General features: G+C 51.4%; 1 protein-coding gene across 9 annotated transcripts in view; it reads right to left on the bottom strand.

The window, feature by feature from the left end:
* Positions 1–15,585, bottom strand: part of PCBP3 (poly(rC) binding protein 3) — a 56,723-nt gene that overhangs the window by 35,177 nt on the left and 5,961 nt on the right. For all 9 annotated transcript variants that reach the window (XM_068196752.1, XM_068196746.1, XM_068196745.1 and 6 more), the window contains one exon: positions 4,286–4,376. The gene's annotated coding sequence lies outside the window, so the exon portion shown is untranslated. Of the gene's footprint in view, positions 1–4,285; positions 4,377–15,585 lie in introns of those variants that run through there.

Consider the following 15,585-nt stretch of genomic DNA (forward strand, 5'->3'; position numbering starts at 1 on the left):
TGTGCATCAGCCCCAAAGGACCCATGTCTTGCCCCAAAGGAGCCAGCGCAGTTGCAAACACACCCCAAGGGATGAGACAGTCAACCACCTAAGTGCCAGATTTTAGACATCATTTTTCAAGGGAACCCAAAGGACTCGCCAAAAAGGATGCTCATGGCCACAAACCTATACTGGATGCTCACAAAGGTGAGACCACAGGGAGGTGTATGGACCTCCAGAGACAAGAGCTTGTTCTCCAGCATTTTGGAAATGAGAGGCACAGCACTGCAAAAAGCTCCAGGCACATTGCCAACATCCTTGCAGCTGGGGGACAGCTGAGAGGAGAACCCCTCCATGGACCTGGGAAAGCAGAAAGTGCCCATCTTCCAGGGCATCCTCCCAAACAGAGAAGGATGCAACCAGGAGCATCTCCTCACAGTGCCCGGCAGCAGCCATCCTACAACCCCCCTCATTCACCTCCTCCTCCAGAGAGCCTGCCGACTGCCCTGGCTTTAATCCCACAGGCAGCAGCATCCCAATAATTTCCTCCATTTTCAATCTACTTCCCTCCATTTTCAATCCACTGATCTGGGGGCAGTACACAAATCCCTTCATCCTGAAAGCGAAGCAATCTACTGCTTCATCTCATCCCATCTCCATTTCTCTAATCCCTGGAAACAGGGATGAGATTTGGAGCACATGGGCTGACCCAGAGCAGTCTGTCCAGGTGGTGCTGGACAGAAATATGGGGGATTGGGGCTACTCTCATGAATGCCACCCACCTTCTCAAAGCACCTGGGACAGGTCCAAGCCCCCCACTCCCCCCAGCTGCCATGCTGGGGATGTAAGGGACAGATTAGGTGCAGCACAGAAAACATGTGGAGATCAATCAAGGGTGATGGGGGGAGTTACAACCACCCTGGTCCCATCAATTCCAGTTGGATCCAGTGCTCTTTGTCTGCAATCTCAAACCCATGACTTTCACCCTGGCCATGGATGCTCTTTGGGAATGGGAGACTGATCAGAGACGTGGGAAACGAGACTCTTGTCCCTGCCTTCCCTGGAGTAGCGACCCAGCACCCCGAGGGGATCAGTCAGGATGCAGACTGACCCCAGCCCTCCTTTGACAAGCCCCCATTGGTGCAGGGCCGGAGGAGGCAGGAGCAGGGGATCCCACACCGATGGCCACCACAGGGCCGTGTCCCCCCCGACATTGTCCCCAGCCCAAAGGAAGGGGCTGCAGGGCAGTGTGTGACAGGGCTGCGTGGTGGCCGTGCTGGGCTGCACTGTCCCCATCCTGCGTGGTGCTGGCTCTCCCTGCTCCAGCTGGCGAGGAGGAGGATTGGGGCCCTCGGCATCTGGGGGTGGATCGCCAGCATGCTGCGCTCCGACCCTGACAGCAGGCTCCAAAACTGTCACTCCCAATCTGTTTTCACTTCAACTAAACCTCAACCCCAATTACAATCAAGGAGAGCCGCCTCTCCTCTCCCCTTCTCCCTGTGGTAGGTCCTCTCTAACTTCGGGTCTCAATGCTGAGCCAAACCCCAGCTAGGGAATGGGTGAACTGGCTCTGCTGGAAATTGGGGCTGCTGGAGACAGGGTCACGACTGCCCCGTCCCCAAACCTGGCCCTGGCAGTGAGGGCACAGCCACTGCAGTGGTTGCATCCCTGCAGGGCTGTGGGTCTCTGTCAAAATCCATGGAGGATGTGCCACCGATATCACAACCTGCCTCTGCCATGGGTGGTATCCAGCTCCAAAGCTGCATCCATGGAGTGGAGAGGGTTTGGTGGCAGTAGGGTGCCACCACTGCCTGCTGCCAGCCCACTTAGCAACCCCCAAATTAAATAAATAAATTAAACCAGATCCGTGTGTGTGTGCGTGCGATCACAGCACCAGGATGGATGCGTTCAGCAGAAAGCTGGGAAAAAGCTCAGTGGATAGAGACAGCCCTCACCGACTGCAGAAGCTTTCAGATTCCCTTTCCAACTCACCTGGCCATAAAGCAGATGCAGAGAACCATCAGACTCCTGTCACAGGGGCTGTCACCCACCCTTATCTGCAGGACTGGGGGGCTCAAGGGCAGAGATGCCACCCTGTGGGTTTGGGGACCGACCCCTGCTCTCCAAAGGCACTCACAGCCTGCAGCCAGGGCTCCCAGTGCTCTGCCACCACTGCAATCAAACTCACCCCAGTGTGCCAGGCATGTTCCCCCCCCACCACGGAGAGCCACACCGCCATCAAAGTGCCCTCTCCGCCTGCTCCGCAGCAAACAGCCATTTTCCAAGAGGGGGCCTGGAAAAAGCAATTGATCCCCTGGAAAAAGCAATCCTGGGACCACCAAAGCAGCATGGCTGGCTGGTACCCAGGGGAGTATCCCTCAGGGTGGGGAGCGAACAGCTCCCCATGCCTCCTGGTCCACCCCAAAAGGGAGCTGGCCACCACTGAGGGATTTGCTCCATCGGCCAGTGATCCTGACAGCATTCCTCTTCCCACATCCCATGCTACATTCCCACAGCTTCTCCAATGCTATTTTGAAGGCTTTGAAATAATGTTGGAGGCATTTATAAAGAGATTTGTCCCAGCAGCCTTTTGTCCCCACCTCAAAATGACCACTTTTCTAGGAAGGAATGAGCATCCTCTTAATTCAGCAAGATTAAAAGAACATTTCCTGCAGTTATATCCCAAGAAGAAAAATTTGTTTTTGTGTCTGAGAACGCTGAAAATATTTATATAAATTAATCCCTAAAAGAAAGGGGAAGTCTGAGATTAAGAGCTTTGGAAATATTACCGAGTCATTCCAGAATTCTGTATTAAGAGCAAAAACCCAGCTATTAGGAAAGAATGCCTGTTTAATTCAGGGTTAGGTTTCTGTATCAAAATGTAGCCCAGCATCTGTCCTTGTATCTGTCAAAACAAAGGTCAATCATTTTATGGAAATTTAAACACAGTGTCCTTGAGCTACTGTTTCTTGTTTATTTTTAAGCTGGACGTGACTTCCAATTAATAAAATCAGACTTTTTAAGATGGTTTACATTCAAATCACATTATCCCAGAAATCTCAGATTATGAGAAAAACCATATCTGAGGATATTTTTCCTTATAATATGGAGATGATAATTTGGGGTTGATTTCAACAGCTTTTAAATATTCTATAGCATTTGCCACTAGTCTTTCACTTTCCTACATATAAAATGATCATGAAACCAAGGAAAATGCAACAGAAACATCATGGTATCAGGAAGAATTTTGACACCCTGAGGAAAATGTCTATCTGAGGGAAAACAGAAAACAAAGCGAGCATCATAACACAAGGGATTCCTCTCGCCAAATCAAATTTCCCCAGCAAAAGGAAAGAAAACCAGTGAAAATAGGATGGAATTAAATCATAAGAATATTTATAGTATTAAAAATTAATGGATGTGGAATGGAATTAAAAATATTTTTTAAAAATACTGGAACTAGAATGGAATTCAAAATAAAAATATTAAAAATTTGGAAATATACTGGAACTAAAAAGTAGAAATACTTAAAACCAAACAAAAAACAATAACAGAAGGTAAAAATCAAATGAATGAGGGTTGGGGGTTTTATTCTATTGCCACACTAAGACATGATTAACATCCCTGTTATTTTAGTGTCCATTCCTTGAAGGCAATTCCATTTGTGCCATTCCCACCCAAGTGCACACACAAATGACACTGTCCAAAGCCTGAGCTGCAAATCACAGAATTTAGGAACAGCTGGATATTCTGGTTAAGGAAGAGATGGATGCCTCCCTACCCAGGGTGGCACTGGCTGCCAGGCATGGGTAAAATGGAATTTAACTAAAATAACTAGCTTAACTATTTAATAAATAATTTAACTAAAGCATACGCTTTGAGAACAATGATTTTGCAAAACAAAGTCACAGCAAGATTTGTCAAATTTAACTCACAAAAAATATTTGGCAATTGGGTTTTTTTTTTGCAAAAACAAAACCAAAAAAATATTCAGCAAAATAATTTCCCAAAAATATTCTGGGAATTTCTCCCAGGAGAGACTCGGCGAGCAGCCGCTAACTTAAGGGAATCCCATTGCTCGCGTGTCTCCCAATGTCTCCCATTATCCCACCTCACGCTGCCAGAGACTTAAATTTCCTCCACGAGAGATTCCCTTAAAACTGCTCCTAAGGATTCAAAGCTCTTCCAATCCACAGCGGAGCCCAGGACCCAGCTCATTCCAGGACGCTTCCCTGACTTACACTGGTGGGAAAAGTTGCCTGTGGCGGTTGGTCTTCCACTAAGACAATGTTTTAAATCTCCTTACCTTTCCCAAAGAACCGCTTTTGTGCCGCTTTGGTGGGAGGGGGATCCAGACAGATGGCCAGTCTTTTCACGTTTGGAAAGGATGAAAAATGCTACAGGGGGAAAAAAAAATCCCAGTGATTTTTTTTTCTTATTCCGCTGTTCAGCGTGGAAGGGCTCCCAACCTTATTGGCCCTGGGAGATCCACCACGTGGCATGGGATGAAGGGCACATGACCTATTTTCTCCCAAATCCCTGGGTTTGCTGGAAAGGGGGATGCACCCACTGCTGATGCTTTTGTCATTACATGGACTTTGATTTATTTATTTCTTTTTATTATTTTTTTAAAGGCCACTGAGCAAATCTGAATGCCTCTAGGCGATGAGGGTGAACCAGCCAATGCTTCCAACATGAAGGAGAAAGGATCTCAGCATGAGATGAGCACCGGTATGCTGCCCGTGTGCAGGGGAAAATTTGGGCATGTTTTACAGGGTGCCTGCCCACCCAGTGCAGGGCCAGAGCCTCTGGGAGGGACAGGCTGTGCTAAACCCTCCATCTCAGAGGCAGCAGCACGGTGGGAAGGACCAGGCTGAAGCCCTGCCTGCACATCCCAGAGTTCAGCTGGCTCCCTGCAGGAAGTGGATGTGTTACAATTGCTCCATCACCCAAACCAGATGATCTCGTACCCCGATGTTGGTCCTGACCCCTCCTCAGCTGTTCCCATCCACTGCTGCCCTCCTGGCTGATGCATCAAACAACTGCTCCAAGAGATGGCAATCTCCTCCTTTGGAGGCTGCTGGAACAGCTTTCTGGGAAGTTGGACCAAGAGCAGTGGAGGGACCATGGCACACTCTGGGTGGGCACTGCCCACTCCCACCAGCCCTTGGCCACACCAGGCCCTAAGGGTGTTTCAAAGTCCCCCCACAGACACTCACCCAGCCCAAAATGCAGGACAATTCTGGACATCCCAAAAAGATCCCTGAGACCCTGTGGAGCAAGAAAAGCCAAGCCACTGCTCCCAGTATCTGATTTTGACTGGTGCTGGGGGTGTCCCCTTGTCCCAGCTCTGAGCCACCTCATCCAGCTGGCCATGGTCCACAGGCTAAGCATCTCCTGTCCTTCCTTCAGTAGCAAGGGCAGGTACCAGCCCTTTGGTGTCCACACATTCTGTTTGGGGAAGGGAAAAGGAATTTTTGGAGCTCTCAGATATCTTCATGTTTTGTCCATCAGAGCTCAAGCCAGTCGGACCAGTCAGAAGCGGTGTTTTTCTGGCAACCCAAGTCTCCACCGGGTTGTGTCAACCCTTGGCTGTGCCATCTTTCCATGCCAGGGATACACCTGTTCACCTGAAAGCTACGGCCAAATCTAGCTTGGGCATTTGCCCTTGGTAGAGCCCTTCTGCAGAGCAGCTGTCACCAGCCACCCCATCACCCGAGGGCTCAAGACCTTCTTATCCAGGAGTGGCTCCTAAGGCTCCTGGGAGGACCAGCTGAGCTTGAAGCAGCCATGGCCAACTCCAGCCCTTCTTGGCATCACCACCATGTCCCAAATGCTGGTTCTTCCTTGCAGATGTTCCCCTTCCACGGCTCTGCACAGTGATGGGAAGCATCAGGAGCACAACCCCTAATTCCAGATTCTTCCCGAGGCCAGACTATCTCACCATGCTGCTCCCAAAGCCACAAGTACAGCCATAAAAGGCCCCAAACAGTATAGAAAAGTGCAGGGCTTCACCCAAATCCTCTCCGTCTCAGAGGGTCATGCTCCAGCCAGATCATGGGGCACTCAATTCCAATGAATACACAATGAGGGAGAAACTTCCCACACTAAAATTTTCAAATGCAAACTATGGCCACAGCCCAAAGGACCCAGCTCGTCGCTTGCCCCTCCTATGTCTTCTGATGGCCACAGAGAAGAAACCTGAGCACCCTGGGACAGTGGAAGGTGTCCCTGCCCACAACAGGGGTTTGGAATGAGATGACCTTTAAGATCCTCAAGCATTCCATGATTCTGTGATTCCATGAACCTCCACCCCATCTTTTAGCCCCCTCCTCCTTCCCCAGCAAAGCTAAAGCTGGCTCCCCAGTAATCTTCCCAATAATTATATAATAGAGAGGCAGGTGGATAAATCATTTCAGGCTACTGTGCCGATAGAAAGCAAGCTGGATTAAAAGATCAGAAAAAGCAATACTTAGATTAAAATGATTTGTTATTTTCAGATGCGGGAAAAAATCTGTGGCTAAAGCACAGAAGATTGCGAATCAAAGGAGCATCATCTTCTTTTCCCCCAAAACCCGACCTTTTTTACGTATTAGCCAAGACAAGTTCTAATTTTCCAACCTCAAATCAGGTTTAGTTTCCCAATAGGTAAAAAAATACACTTTTCCAGTTCATATGACCTTTTAGCTAAAGATTAAGAGATGCTTCAAGTTGCATTTTTCCCACGTGAGGCCACCAGAGCCCTTAAATCAGTAGAACCAGTGCATGGCAGATAACATCACTGCCTACAAAAAATGTGGCTCCTGGCATGATGGGCACCGACCCCTTTGCCTTGTCCCATGCCTCCCCACACCCCAAGCTGATGGCAGGTGGATGCCAGGCTTACCGGCAGTGCAGAGGTGGCAGTGGCAACTGGGAGAAGCCCATCAGACAGTGGAACTGCTCTCTACGGGGACCTATATGTTGTCCCCCTAGCCCCCAGCAAGGTCAGCAGCCCAGGGTGCTTTGCTCTGACTGATGGCGTTGGAAAGGCGTGAAGGGGAGGCAGGAACAAAAGGGGGAGAGAGGGAGGTGGCACTGGGGGCCGAGCTCTCCGCAGGGCATGGCACTCATCAGCCCAGTTTGGATCGATGGGTGAGCTCCACTCATTCACCTTCAAGTTCAGATTGAGCAGAAGGGTCAAACTGGGATGGTTTGGCACTGGCAGGCATGTCCCCACCACCACCCTGCAGCCTCTTGTCACAGCTGTTTGCCTTGCTGGAATGGGCAATTCCCACCCCACAGCATCTCCAGAATCAGCATTCCCACCTGAGCACATTGCTAACCCCGTAGAATCTCCATCTTCCAGCATCAGCAGTGACCACTCATCCCACCACCTGGATGGGAGATGGAGCAGCAGTTTTTCAGTGTGAAGTCCCAGAATATCCTGAGTTGGAAGGCATCCACAAGGATCATCGAGTCCAACTCCTGGCCCTGCACAGGACAATGCCCACAATCCCACCTTGTGTTCTTCCAGGTGCCTCTCCCAGCTGTAGTTTTGCTATAAAAAGTACCACACACACAGGATCAGCCTTGAGTTCCGACAATGGAATCTCACGGAGCAAGAGATCCAAGACACAGCCTTGGGGAGGGCTTGTGAGAGACAGGCACCAGGATCCTCTCCCTCCTATGGATGTGGGAGAGGAGCTGGGACACAGACATGGGAGAAGGGATGGGATAGTGGACAGGGAGCATGAGAAGGCAGAAAAATTATGTCAGAGACTGTCCTAGGGTGGCGTTATGGTGCTTGTTTCCCCAGTGGTGTGTTCTGTTTATGCTTGATGTTATGTTCTGTGCCTTCAGGACTGGCTCCAAAAAGTAAAGGTTTGTTTTGTCTTGTTATCAGCCAGTTCACCTCCCCCCATGGTCTGTGTCTAGGAGAGAGGATAGGGCTTGCTTTCTGGCTGGCTTGCTTTCGCTTTGCTCTCACTCCTGCTTTTTGCTTTTGCCCTTGCTCCTGCTTATTAGTTAGTTTAGCTAGGCAGTCCAATTTTTTCCCTGGACTGTTTTTCATTCCCTTTTCTGAATACCATTTGAACCTGCTCTGGACCGGGACCTGGGAAACACCAAGACACACCGAGAGCCAGCATTTTGTGACCTGCAGCAGCCATCCCCAGTGCCAGAGACCAATAACTGGGCAACCACTCCCAGGAGAGACTTTCTGAATTTGTCACCTCTTCAGAGCTGTGAAAGAGTTTTTGTCATCTGGTGTTGTTCATTTTTTGTGCTGGGGAGTGCTTTGCCTGTTAAATAAACAGGTTTTTTCCACTTCTCTCCGAGGAAATTCTTCCCGAACCAGGTGGGGGAGGGGCCGTGGGGGTTTGCTTTCTGGGGGCTCCTTCCAGAGGTTTTCTCCCAAATTTGCCCTAAACCAGGACAGAGACCTTACCAGAGGGAGATGGGAGTTATGAGATGCTGTGATGCTGTGATATTCACCCAAATTTAGCCTTATATTGCAGGAAAGTGTATTCACTAAAGCCAGAGAATAAAACACACTTGCTGGACAGGTGATGGCAGAAACCTCACACCAGACACAACCAGTATCCACCACATCACCAGAGGCCATGGATAAACCTCCTCACAGTTTTTTTTGGCAAGTTCTATCCTTGCTGCACCTTACTGGGTCACTTGCAGCTCTGCTGGGGAACATCCATCCCCCTGTCCAAAACACACCCTTGTGTTGCAGGTGCAGGCTGTTTGCTCTGGCCAGTCTCTCCCAATGTTTTCTGTGCAGAAAACAGGGATAAGTGACACTCATAAAAGAATTGGGAGAAAAGAGAAATGGGTTTGTCAGTTGCTACATTTCTGCTTTATGGAGCAGTGTTCTCCCTCAGAGACATGCATCCTCCCCTCCACTAATGGAAATGTTGCACTGCCATCCATTCGTGCTAGTCAATGCCTGGGACAACACGATGGCCTATGGCCACTCCTGATCTATTTTAGTCACAAAAGCAGAGGGGCTGATGAAAATCACCCCATCTCTGCACTTCCCAGCTTAGCTCTTTTGCTGGTTTTAATGGAATGGACAGTGTGGCGGTAAGCAGGTGGCAAGGGCGGAGACGGCGGGTTGAGAGACCTGCACAAATGCAGGAGAGAGGCCCCAGCACCCTCCCTGCAGGTGTTTTACAGCCTAAGGGATCTGCAAAGATCCTTCCTCCCCAGATTTGACCAGAGAAGCTGTTGCTGCCCCATCCCTGGAAGTGTTCTGGGTCAGGTCGGATGGGGCCTGTGGAAAGTGTCCCCATGGAACAAGATGAGCTTTAAGGCCCCTTCCAATCTGAGCCATTCTGGGATTGTATGACTTGGAAAGGACCTTACCTTACCCTACAGGATGGCCTTGAGCTCCAGAGTGATTCCTGGGAAAGTCTGGCTGCACCAGAAAAGGGCATGCTGAGCACAGCGGGGGAACCCAGCAGTCCACGGCACGAGCCTGCAGAGCAGGACATGGCAGAGGTTAAAGCACGGCACAGAGGAAAGACCAAAGCTGCTTAATGTGAACTTCAGAGAGAAGTAAAACACAGACTGGGGTGGGGATCGGGGGAGAATGATCAAGAGCATCACCTCCAGGTTATGTTTGGGTAGGCAAGCAGAATTTTTTTTTTCTGCATTGCAAACAGGTTTGGGCAGATCCTCAGCATCCACCAACCACAGGAAATCATCCTGTGGAGGAGGAGATCCCTGGAATGCCGGAGACTCCCCGGTAACTGCAGCCCAGCAGTCCTCCTCTGTGGTCACCTGCCTGTGGTTGCGCCCAGCTGTGGAGCCAGGGGCCTGCTTCGGGCAGAAACCCAGCGGTGGTGGAAAGGATCCAGCACGTTTCAGCACCACGGGTTCCGGGTGCCAGCTGGATTTTTGCTGCTGCTCTCAATAAGTTAACTGGGGCATGCACTACCCGTCAATACAATCGATGGAGCAGCCTCAGCCACTAAGAAACCAAGTGCCAGAGGGCAGGAAAACCTCTCCACTGCTCAGAATATTCCCTGGGCAGCAGGGTGGGTGAGCTGCAGACCCCTTGCTTGAACTTGGTGCCACTTTTAGTGTGCTGGGACACCTTATGTGTTAACAAGGAAAACCTTCCTCTTCCTGGTGACTCAGCAACCTCCATGCTCATCCCCAGCGACCTGGGCACTTTCCTGCCAAGGAAAGAAGCCTGTCAGTGGGAGGGGAGCCCATGGGACCTCCTGAGGTCAGTCTTCAGCCCCGCTGGTGCTCACAGCAGCATCAGCACTAAGGTCAGAGCAGGGTGCCCAGGGCTTTATCCCTTTGGGGCTGAAAACCTCCAAGGACAGAGCATATACAGCCTCTCGCAGCAACTAGCTGTCCTCATAATTTATGTTTTTTCCTCTCAAAAAATTTCCCTCCACATTCTCCAAGGTAGTGGCTACATCCTGAGCTGGTGTCACCTGCAAGCAGCACAGGTGCCAGGATGGACTCTGAGGGATTTCTCCACTCTCTACTGAGCCTACACCAGTCAGATAAATTCTAAATCCCAGTAACTGCTGCAATTGCAACATCCAGTCCCATGGGCTCTGGCCAAAGCTAAAAACCTGGAAAGGATGGAAACCTCAAACTGTGACTCACCGTTGGAAGACCCGCAGGGCCAGGTCAGGGATCCCGTGGAGCTGGTGGTCAGCAGTGCAGGAGGCAGGGAAGGATCTGGAAGACAGCACATCTCAGCATCCTGAGGAGCCCAGGCAGCCCCCCCACCTGGAATCCACAGAGCATCCTCCCAGCCCCTGCTGCCGTGGCCAAGGGCAGCACAGGGAACAGGGAAGCCCAGGGCCAAATCAGAGGAGTCCTTGGTAAATGTTTTATTCCAATCAGTACCAATTGCTGGTCACTGATTCCAGGATTCATAATAAGAAGGGAAAATCCTCATCATGGCACCAGTCTCATCAACATACCCAGGAAAAGGGAGCTCAGGCAAGGATTTAGGGATGCTGGAAGGACAAGGGGTTGCAAGGAAACCCGAACCCTGCTTCCCAGAGCCAGAGTGAGCACAAATCATCAACCCGCATCCCATAAATTCATGGGGGAAGAGACTCGCACTCATCTTCCGGGTCCTAGGTTTGAGTTTATCCAAAGGCAAGGCCTAGCATCCAGCAAACACAGCATTAAGGAATTTTTTAGCAGTTTTCTAAATCAAAAATGGGTCCATCTTTCAGCAGCTCTGCTCCTCGTTATGTCCCACCCCTTGCACCCAAGCTGCAGGTGGGATCCCAGCCATGACCCTGTGCTCCTGTAGCAAGCACCAGTGCATGTGCACGAGGTGTTCTCTGCCATCAGGGTGCAGGTCACCTCCAGGCACGCAGGAGGTTTGGTGCTGTGCTGGGACAACCTCAGTTCCGGAACAGGTAAGAGTGAACCTCAAGCAACCCAAAAGCAGAAACCTCAGCACTGCAAAGGGCATCTTGGCTGCTTTAAGCACCATCTGACAGCTCCATTGGGGCTGTTTCCAGGAGATTCTGCTGAGCACAGCACATGCCACATCACACTACAGTGGCTCCTTCCTCATTGCTGACCAGTCCAAGGCACTCAGAAATTGTCTTGAAAGGTATCATGAGATGGATAAGCAACATTTGGGCTGCTGGGGAACTATCACCCTTGCCATCCCCTCCCACATCCTCTCTACAGCAAAGGCCCTGCACCTTGTGGCTGCCCTGACAGTAAAAGCAAAGGAGCCAATTGAATTTTTTTTCCTGGATGCTCTCTCTCCAGTGGAGCGTGCATTGCCAGGAGAGGCACCAGTAGGCCTCTCCGACCAAAAGCTTTCCACATCCTGATCCATAGCAGTAGAGAGCACGGCTCTATCCCTGCATGCACAGCTCGCCTGCTAGCTCTCATGGACTAGGTCCCATCAAGAAATTTGGTCAGGAATGTTCAAAAGGGTCACTCAGGATGCTGAAGGAGTCATTTCTGAACAGCAGAGTGCCCAGATCCCAGCAAAATCCCACCTACTGCTCCCAGATAAAAGCACCTGAGGATGCAAGGAATTCCAATGCACTGACATGACCAATCCCAAAAATCAGCCTCTGGAGACTACAGCATTTCACTGCCCTTAACTCATTCCAGTGAGGCCACAGGGACCCAGGGGCTGGGCAGCACATGCAGCTTGATGGCCCCACCTGCACTGGAGCCCTCAGCCACCTCATTCCAGGGGGCTCAAAATTTAGTCTTGGATGGGAATGGAGGAAACACAAACACATGGACAAATCTGAGGCCATCAGCAGAATACCAAGGGGAGGGAGCTGAGGGTGGCTCCCTGCTCATGCCCAGCTTCCAAGGTGAGCTGGTGGTACTTCCATGTGGGGGCAACTCCCGTGCCTGGTCCCACAGGGCTGTGAAAACTCCCTGCTTTTGCCCAGGCAGGCCCTATCCTACCACCTCTAATACCACATCCCCTACTCCATACCACTCCCCTTTCCCAAAAATACCAAAGCCTGCTGCGACACCCATCCTGCCTCTCCTGCAAACTCAGGACTTCAGCTTCCCCTCACTGGTGAATCCCTGGCTTTTTGTGACCATCAGGAGCCTTCCTTGGGATGTTTGGGACCATGGTGTACATGTGTGAGGTCCAAGCTCTGCAGAGAGCGTGGAGAGCTTGGAGAGGTCCTATATCTTTGCTGTGACCCTCAGGGAAAATTCAAGGTCTTTTGGAAGATGTGCTGTGCAGTGGTGAGGGAGGGATGGGATGAGGATGGGAATAGCTGGGATGGGATGGGATGGGATGGGATGGGATGGGATGGCCATCTCACTGGAATACCAGTGAGATGGCTCCACCTGCATTGATCCCCCAGGCTGCCAGCCCCCTTTGTGCTGGAGGGAACTCCCCTTCTCTCCACTGGGGATGCAGCAGCCCCCGCATCACCTGGATCCGCTCTGCTCTGGGGTTCTGGACGCCACCGCTCCCTGTTCAGGGAGAGAGGGATCCTCCCCTGACCCGTGTTCCCATCATCCGCCTGCCTGGGTGTTCCACGCAGACAGAGGCAATGATTTTGATGTCCCAGTGAACAAGCTGTCAGGATGCATCAGCCTCAAAGGGCAGCCTTCAGAGCTGCCTTCTCCTCCCATGTGCCGCCTGGGTGAGGAAAACCAATTCCAGCTTGGCACGCACACACACACGCACACACACACACACACTGTGTCACCAGTACCTGAGATCTTTCAGCCTTTTAACTAAAAATCCTTGCAAACACTACCCATGAGGAGGGGGAAGCAGCAAGCCTGGGGCAGGGGTTGGAGGGGAGGTGCCGCTCAGCTGGCTGAGGGGCAGCCCCACGGGCAGAGCCCAGTGACGTGATGGAACCTGAGCGCTGCGGAGCCGTCAGGAACCTGGGCAGAGATGAGCTGAGAAAAGCCATGAGCAGAGCTGACATCTGCCCCCTGGGTGGGTACCTAATGAGCAGAGACACTGTCCATTTGTGGAGATGAGGAAAAGTTAAAAGATTTCCGAGCTGACAACTGGCAGCCTCCATCGGTGTTCCTGACCACACAGCAGGGGAAGGAGAACAGCAGTCACCCCCGGGCTCTGCAGGGGTAGGTGAGCTGGATGGCCACGGGGTTGACATCTCAGCAGCTCATCCATGCTGCCCAAATCTCCCCTGCTTGTGTTTTTCTGCCACCTTAAAAGAGAAACTGGTGCTTTCTGAGAGCTGTGGGGGGGGCAGTCTGGCAGGGTCCCGTGTCGCCCCATTCCCCAGGAAAAGGCAGCAGCATGGCAGGGAGCACATTCCTGGGTCCAGCAGCACACCAGACCTCCTCTATGCTGGGATCTGGGCACGGGCAAAGGCTCCTTGTGTCCTGTGGTCTCCACATCACAGGAGTTGGAGTTGGATGGCACCCAGCAGCCCCCCCACGCTTCCACAAACCTAGTTCTGTCAGTCTCTATAAATCCAGTCTCCCTAAGCCCATTTGTCATAAGTTCTTCCTTAACTCACCTCCAGCCTCTTCCCTTCCCACCACCTTCCACTGGTGACAAGAGCAATGGAGCAGGAGAAGGGAGAGCCCTGTATCATTCCTATTGCCTCCTAGCTTTCCCCTCAGGAAAACCTGGGTCTAAAAGTACTTGTGAGCCATCAAACAGCCCCATTCCCTCCCAAATCCCACAGGGAAATGCCTTTCTCCCCACCTGCCTGCCTGCTTTCCTAAAGGCCAAGTGGATTTACAGAGAAAACACCTCCCTGCAAGTATCCTGGCTGAAAGGGGATATCCTGGAGCATCCTCAAGACTTTTCACCAGTCTAAAAAGCAGCTTAAAAACACTGACATTACTCCACATGGTTTTCACCACCTCCACCAGCACAGTCTCAGTCAGGTCTAAACTCCATCACCTCCATCACCTGCCTGGCTCCAGGGATTTTTGCTCCCTTCCAACAAATATAGCCAGAAACACCCAAAAGAAGGGTGCAGCCCTTTCCCTGGGATGCCTGGGAGTGCAAACAGCAGCTGGGTTCAGGCTGCTCCTCCCTGGCACTCGCTGATCTGCTGGACTCGAGCAGATGGAGCAGCCACAAATCCCCCCATAAGCCATGGAAGGGACTAATCTCCTGGAGGACGAATGAGTTGGCAAGGGGGGGAAGCTCAGCATTCCACCTTTTCCTCCCTCCTCTGGCAAGCCCAGCAGCACCCAGCACATCCAGAGGGATCCCAGCACTCCTGAGGGCAGAGGAGGCACCAGGAGTTTGAGTACCTGGTGGAGACCCATTCTGGGGACAAGCAGACATTCAGGTCACAGCGAGCTAAGCCTCACATGCCCTGTGCAGAGAGGCACAGCAGCTGGTGTCTCTGTGCGGAAAACCACATCTGGTGAACTCTTAAAACTCCCAAAATGCTCTCCAGCCATGACAGGCTGAGGCTTCTTCAAGACTGACAGGCCTTTGGTGGGTGTGGGAAGCCGGAGGAGCAGCCACTGGGATGAGGTGGATTACCCACAGCGGATTCCCTGGTCCTTCCTCACTGCTGGAGGAGGACTAAGTCCACTGGAGAGAGTTAGTCCAGACTCACAGGATGGGATCTAGAGAGCCAAACACGCTCTCACCAAAACACAGATATCCCCAGAAGGGCTGGGAATGACAACGTGCTGATGTCAAAGCCCCACAGCAGATCCCACCATGGACATCAACCCCCAGCCACACTCACCCCATGTCCTTCAGAAAGACCCTAGACCAAAGACCCCAAACCATAGGTCAGCCCAAGGACACACAGCCTGGTCCTGCTCCCAGGGCCATCCACAAGCGCCAACCCTCTCCAATTCATTTTCCTTCTGCTCCAGAGGCCACAGAAAGTGAGAAGGTCAGTAAATTTCGTGCCACTCTTCATTCTTCTGGGTTGCATTTTTTTTATCCCCTCCTCTTTTCTTTCTCGTTCCCCCTCTTCCCTTGCCTAAGGGCTGGAAAACTCCTCCTGTGTGCTCACAAGGGACAAATGTCTTGCCAGCTATTGTCAGCCCTACTCAGAAAACTCCAGGGCGGGAGAGCTGATGAGGACAGGTGTTGGGGAAGATGAAATAAGAAAACCTTATAAATATGATTGCCTGGCAAAAGATTTGGAAAATACAGACATTGAGATG

This window comes from Anomalospiza imberbis, chromosome 7, assembly GCF_031753505.1.
Source record: "Anomalospiza imberbis isolate Cuckoo-Finch-1a 21T00152 chromosome 7, ASM3175350v1, whole genome shotgun sequence".
NCBI classification, from domain to species: Eukaryota; Metazoa; Chordata; class Aves; order Passeriformes; family Viduidae; genus Anomalospiza; species Anomalospiza imberbis.